A 6,000-nucleotide genomic window follows, 5' to 3' on the forward strand; every position below is an offset into this window, starting at 1 on the left:
TTACCGCAGCTCAGCCAGCTCTTGCCAGAGGCATCCACTTACTTTCACCTCTGGCTCCCCAAAGACAAGGAGAGCCACAGTTAAGATCTGTTGCACTTATCCATCATTTGAAACCAGAAAGTTACCATTTACTGAACACAGACCATGAACCCAGTGCTGTCCAGAGAGAGGAAGAGCCTACACCTTGGCCAAAAAACTTTCAATTTACAAGGAACTATCCATGTACGAAAAGTTAAGCATGTGAGGCTCTGTTTTCAGGAGTGAGGGCTTGCATTTAAAATTCCTTGGGCATGGAGTAGGGTGTTCCTCTCTGTACAGCACCATGTATGCTCAGTAAATATGTAACTTCCAAAAGGCTACTAAACCCTTTGCAACTGTTGGAATTGTTATTAATACAATGAGTTGTCCTGAGACACCTTAGAAACTAACAAATGTATCTGGACATAAGCTATTTGTCAAAACAGACTAACACGGATATGATACCACCACTCCACCAAATTAGCTGTACATTCCTTTATTAAATCCAAATGGTATTTAAACAGCCACTCCAAATGTGTCTTAAATCAATCATCAGACTCATAGGCTGTGTCTACATTGGCATGATTTTGCGCAAAAGCACCTACTTTTGCGCAAAAACATGCTGCCTGTCTACACTGGCGGGGAGTTCTTGCACAAGAACACTGATGTTCTACTGTATGAAATCAGTGCTTCTTGCGCAAGAACTATGATGCTCCTGCTCAGGAATAAGCCCTCTTGCACAACTGTTCTTGCTCAAGAGGCCAGTGTAGACAGGCAACATAAATTTCTTGCGCAAGAAAGCCCGATGGCTAAAATGGCCATCGGACCTTTCTTGTGCAAGAGAGCATCTACACTGACATGGATGCTTTCGCGCAAAGCACATATCTTGCGCAAAAGCACATGCCAGTGTAGACGCTCTCTTGCGCAAATACTTTAATGCAAAAACTCTTGCATTAAAAGTATTTGCGCAATATCTTGCCAATGTAGATGTAGCCATACAGTAAAAATGGAGTAATAAGCTCTGATCAGATCTTACCACAGATCTACACCCGTGATGCTCAAAGCCATGCTGGCATTGGCTCCAACTGGACAGGCAAGTACAAGCAACAAACCCTTTAAGAGTTCACTCTTTTATACTCTATGGCTGTGTCTAGACTGCATCCCTTTTCCGTAAAAGGGATGCAAATTAGACACATCGCAATTGCAAATGAAGCGGGGATTTAAATCCCCCCCGCTTCATTTGCATAAACATGGCTGCCACTTTTTTCCAGCTCGGAGCTTTGCCGTCAAAAAGCGCTAGGCAAGACAGGGATCTTTTGGAAAATAAAGCCTTTTCCGAAAGATCCTTGTCAGGGGGGACGTCCCTGACGGGGGTTGCTGCCCCCTTCTACTGGCCCATGTCTTGGTCCAGGCCCTTCCCTCGGTCCAGGCCCTTCCCTCAGGGTATATACGGTACCCCAAATCCCCAAAAGTCTCAGCCCTGCTCTCAGGGCATATACAGTAGCCAGGCCTAGTTCTGGGGAAAAGCCTCTCCAGGCCCGGGTGACTCCCCAGGTGCAGCAAGAGGTGGTAGGGGAACCCGGGCCCTCCCTGTCCACCGGGTCCAGGCCCAGGGCCCTGTGGGCAGGGACTCTAGGTCCTGCCAGCTTGGTGGGGAATCCAGCCCCTACGCACTAAGCTGGATCAGGAAACCTCTGCCCTGGGCCGCTTCCTACCACCCTAGCACCCCCCTTTCCTAGCCTGTCCATCTGTGTGGCGGTCCTTACCGGGGCTGGAGTTGGCAGGGTAGGTGTGCCCGTTACTCCATGGGGTTGGGGTGAGCTTCACTCCCGGGGTCCCACGCCAGCCTTCAGTTGAGTCTGAGATGCCGCAGGGATACTAGATTTGCAGCCTGGCTCCTCCTGACCTCTAGGTGCCCTCTCCTCTGCTGGGCCACTGCCTGCCTTATATACTGGCCCGGCTGGGAGCATGCCCAGCAGGGCTGTAAGGGTGGGGCCCTTTCAGCCAGCTGGGCCTGGGCTACTCTCAGCCCTTTAGTGTGGGGCTTGTTTGCCCCATCACAATCCCTTATTCCTTTTTACACAGTTTGCAAAACATATATATTCTTTATCTAACCTAATTTAACCGTTTGTATACTCACCTAATCCTACAAGAACAAATCACCTATTAGCTCTCTTTACCAAGTCTTGCAGGTGAAACAGGGGAAGGATGATTTTGTAGTTAAGGTACTGAACCAGCACTCAGAAGGTCCAGGTTTAATTCCTAGCTCTATCACCTTTGGTGAGCCCCAGTCTGTGCAATGGATATAATACCTGTTATCCATCCATTTTCTTGCCTATTTAGGCCTCAGTCCTGCAAAGATGCATGTTTATGCTTGACTTTAGGTATTGTGAGTAGTACCACTCACTTTAAACTATATAATTGATCTGAATTACTCAGTGCATAAAAAACAATTTTTATAATCTGAAGGGAACGGTAACGCTCACAATGCATAAAGTTAAACCTGAGGCCAGGTCTACACTAGACCTGGCAGCTCGTCTTAAGGTATGCAACTCCAGCTATGTAGAATATGTAGCTGGAGTTGGATTACCTTAAGCCAAGCTTGGCAGCATCCTCAAAGAAGGAGGCTGATGAGAACAAGTGCTCCCATCTGCTTCCCTGACTCCTTGCAAAAGCAGGAGTGCTGGATACTGGCAAGGGTGTACTCTTGAGTTCAATTTAGCAAATCTTAACTAGACTTGCTAAATCAAACTCCAGAATATCAAGCATGGCAGTGGTGATCTTCTGTTTAGTGTAGACAAGGCCTGAGTGTCTATCTTTGCAGGACTAGGGCCTGTGATGGTAGCCTCTTCCAGGCAAGCACTGTCTATTACTATGTATCTTGCACATACACTTCTTAGAACAATGGGACCTTGATTGCCCTAGAAGTGTCTCAGTTCAAATTATGTACAAAAAGTTATATAAAATGTTTCAAAAGAGAAGGGGAAATATTTTTCTTGAGGAATTTGAATGACATTACCAGAAAATTTTAAATCTTAAAACTTTCTTTTCAAAGTGACATACCTAAGCATATGTGTGCTTTATAAGAGGGGACCCAATTCACTCTGAGATTTTTTTATTTGTATTGATTGATTGATTCTTTTACATGATATCTCAACAGTTTGTTTGTGGATTTTAAAAAAGACCAATTACATAAAAAATTTAAATAGATAGAAAAAGGAATATGTTTCCAAGGCATCAAAATATTTTAAAAATACAGTGTAAATAAAGAATAACTCTGTTACTTAAGGCCTGGCCTACACTAGATCAGGCAAGTCAGCATAAGGTACGCCATCCAACTATGCAAAATGCATAACTGGATTCGGCTTACCTTAATCCGAGATGCTGCAGTGTCTACACTTCGGGAGGAGCATGTGCACACATGTGCATCACATTGGATGAGAGGCGTTTTAATAAGCCAATGAATTTTCAGTGTTTTTCTAAGTAGAATTTATCCAGCTTCTCTTCTGCTGTGCAAAATGATAATGAGGCAATCAGCTGTGAACAGGTGCAGTGAAATACTTGGCTTCCATTACTCCTCATAAAAAGAGGATGGATGCTGGTGGGGACTGCCCTCGGCATTCAGTTTGGAGGGTCTACACTAGACCCACTAAACCGAATGTTAGAAGATTGACCTCCAGAGGGTCGATCTTCTCCGTAGTGCAGACATGCCCTAAGCGTACAGTTCCTAAGAATAGCAGAACTCCCTGAGGTAATGCTGGCTAGTACAATAGAACTAGTAAAAGAATACTTTTAGTCCTAGAAAGTTCTGCATTTACCAGGTTTCTACCTTATCACACAATAGAATTTAACATTTAGACACTCCTAGAATGATATTAAGATTCCGATGCTGAATTGTGGCAATTGATTGAGGAGGTTCACTATATTCCAAGTATTTCACTGCACCTGTTCACAGCTGATTGCCTCATTATCATTTTGCACAGCAGGAGAGAAGCTGGATAAATTCTACTTAGAAAAACACTGAAAATTCATTGGCTTATTAAAACGCCTCTCATCCACTGTCCAGCATGCTGTTTCATGGAGGGTATGATGCTGTACGTTGTTAGAGGGATATTTTATTGCCATGGACAGAGCTATAGCTGCAGCTTACAGTATGCTCTGACGTAGCTAGTAGTAGCATGGCATACCAGATAAATCAGGAAAAGAAAAAAGCCAGGCTGATAGAGCCCTGCATGGATTGAACTATCTATCCATGGATGTGACTATCTTCTCCCAAAAGCCACTGTGGCCAGTGGAGAGGAGTGTTACCTCATCATGCCCAGGAGCCAGCATCTCATGCCAGCAACTCTTCCCATCATAGGGCTGCACCACACCCCATCCCACCCCCAGCTGAGGCATTTCTTGGTCAGGGTTGTACAGCCCGGCTGGTGCAGAACTGAGGGTAGTGAAGCTGCACTTCTGGGAGAAGCTGCCGGCACTGAGCGCTGGCTCCCAGGTGCAATGGGAAAACTCTCCTCTCTATTGGCTGCAGTGACTCTTGGGAGTAGAGCCCTGCTGATCATGATGTTCATCTGCAGATATCCGCATCTGTGAATAGACGTTTCTATCTGTGCAGGGCTCTACTGATATTAAATATTTTTGTCAGATGGGTAGATTTGACAGGGTAAGCCATGGAATTAGTGATGTGAGGTGAGAATATTCTCTGGAGAATATTCTTCGAGAACGAGAATATTCTGAGACTATTCTCCAAACGATTATTTCCTGAGAATTTTTGCGAATTTTCTAATTTTTCATTTCCGATTGAAATAATATATTGTATTCAACTTTTAGACCACCCTGAATGCTAAAGAGCTTTCTTGATCATTCAAGATAGTTTGAGAACATTATAGAACGTTCCAGAATGTTATGGAACTTTCTAGAACATTCATAAGTCAGGAAATCTGACTGGTATGGAACTTTCTGGAAGCATCCCAAGAAGTATATAAAGAGGCAATGACACATTTATTCTCTTTTGTGAAAGGTGTAATTGTGTTTTCATCAGTATGAAAAAAAGAACTAAGCCTAAAAGTGACGTGTGGGATTATTTCCTTCATAAAACAGTTAAAGACAAAGTGTTATATGAATGTAAGTACTGCAAGGCTGAATACATCAGAAATGCGACAATGATGAGAAAGCATATTTCCAATTGTTTGAAGACTCCTGCTTATATCAAGGAAAAGACAACAAAATTCTCAGAGTCCAGAAGCAGATCATCTTAACAATCAACTACAACAACATCTATAGAACACTATGATAGTGCTAGTGAATTTACATCACCACCTTCCACATCTAGTTCAGGCAAGGTGTCTCACTCTATAAGTCGCTACTTTGATTCTATGAATGAAACTGAAAACAATGTTTTGGATGAATTTTTTGCACGAGCTATATGCTCATCGGGATCATCTCTTTCACTGGTTGAAAACGAAGATTGGATTACTTTCATGCAAAAATTAAGACCATCTTACAAGATGCCATCCAGGTACACACTTTCTAACAAACTTTTGGAAGCTGAATATCAACGTGTTGATGCTCTTATAAGAACAAAAATTGCTGAACCCTCTTCTCTTGCACTTCAGTGTGATGCTTGGAGCAACTGAAGAAATAAATCTGTTATACATTTTATTATATCAACACCCCAACCAGTGTTTTACAACCAGTGTTTTACAAGAAAGTTTATTCTCGAGAATTTAACATCACTACATGGAATATAATGTGTGGATAGGAGGGAGGCTGAAAGAGCAGCTTACATATAGTATGAGGAGAACACGCTATTTGCCATGTTCAGATAAATAATAAAATACTTCTGCCTTTAAGACAGATGGATTATATGCTGCTGTGCATAGAATCAGAGTTTGGCTCCCAAAGCTCAATTCCATAGTCCTTGTGGAATTCTTTTCTGGTTGCCTTTCTGATGGAATAGTGCACAGGATCCACTCCAAAACC

At 43.1% G+C, this 6,000-nt stretch overlaps 1 long non-coding RNA gene across 1 annotated transcript in view; it reads right to left on the minus strand.

Moving 5' to 3' along the window:
• LOC142826599 (uncharacterized) overlaps positions 1 to 1,919 on the minus strand; it is a 56,763-nt gene extending 54,844 nt beyond the window's left edge. The window contains exon 1 of the long non-coding RNA XR_012900829.1: positions 1,785 to 1,919. This is a non-coding gene — a long non-coding RNA (uncharacterized LOC142826599). The remainder of the gene's footprint in view (positions 1 to 1,784) is intronic.
• Between the last annotated feature and the right edge of the window lie 4,081 nt (positions 1,920 to 6,000).

The sequence above is a fragment of the Pelodiscus sinensis genome, chromosome 1 (assembly GCF_049634645.1).
Source record: "Pelodiscus sinensis isolate JC-2024 chromosome 1, ASM4963464v1, whole genome shotgun sequence".
NCBI classification, from domain to species: Eukaryota; Metazoa; Chordata; order Testudines; family Trionychidae; genus Pelodiscus; species Pelodiscus sinensis.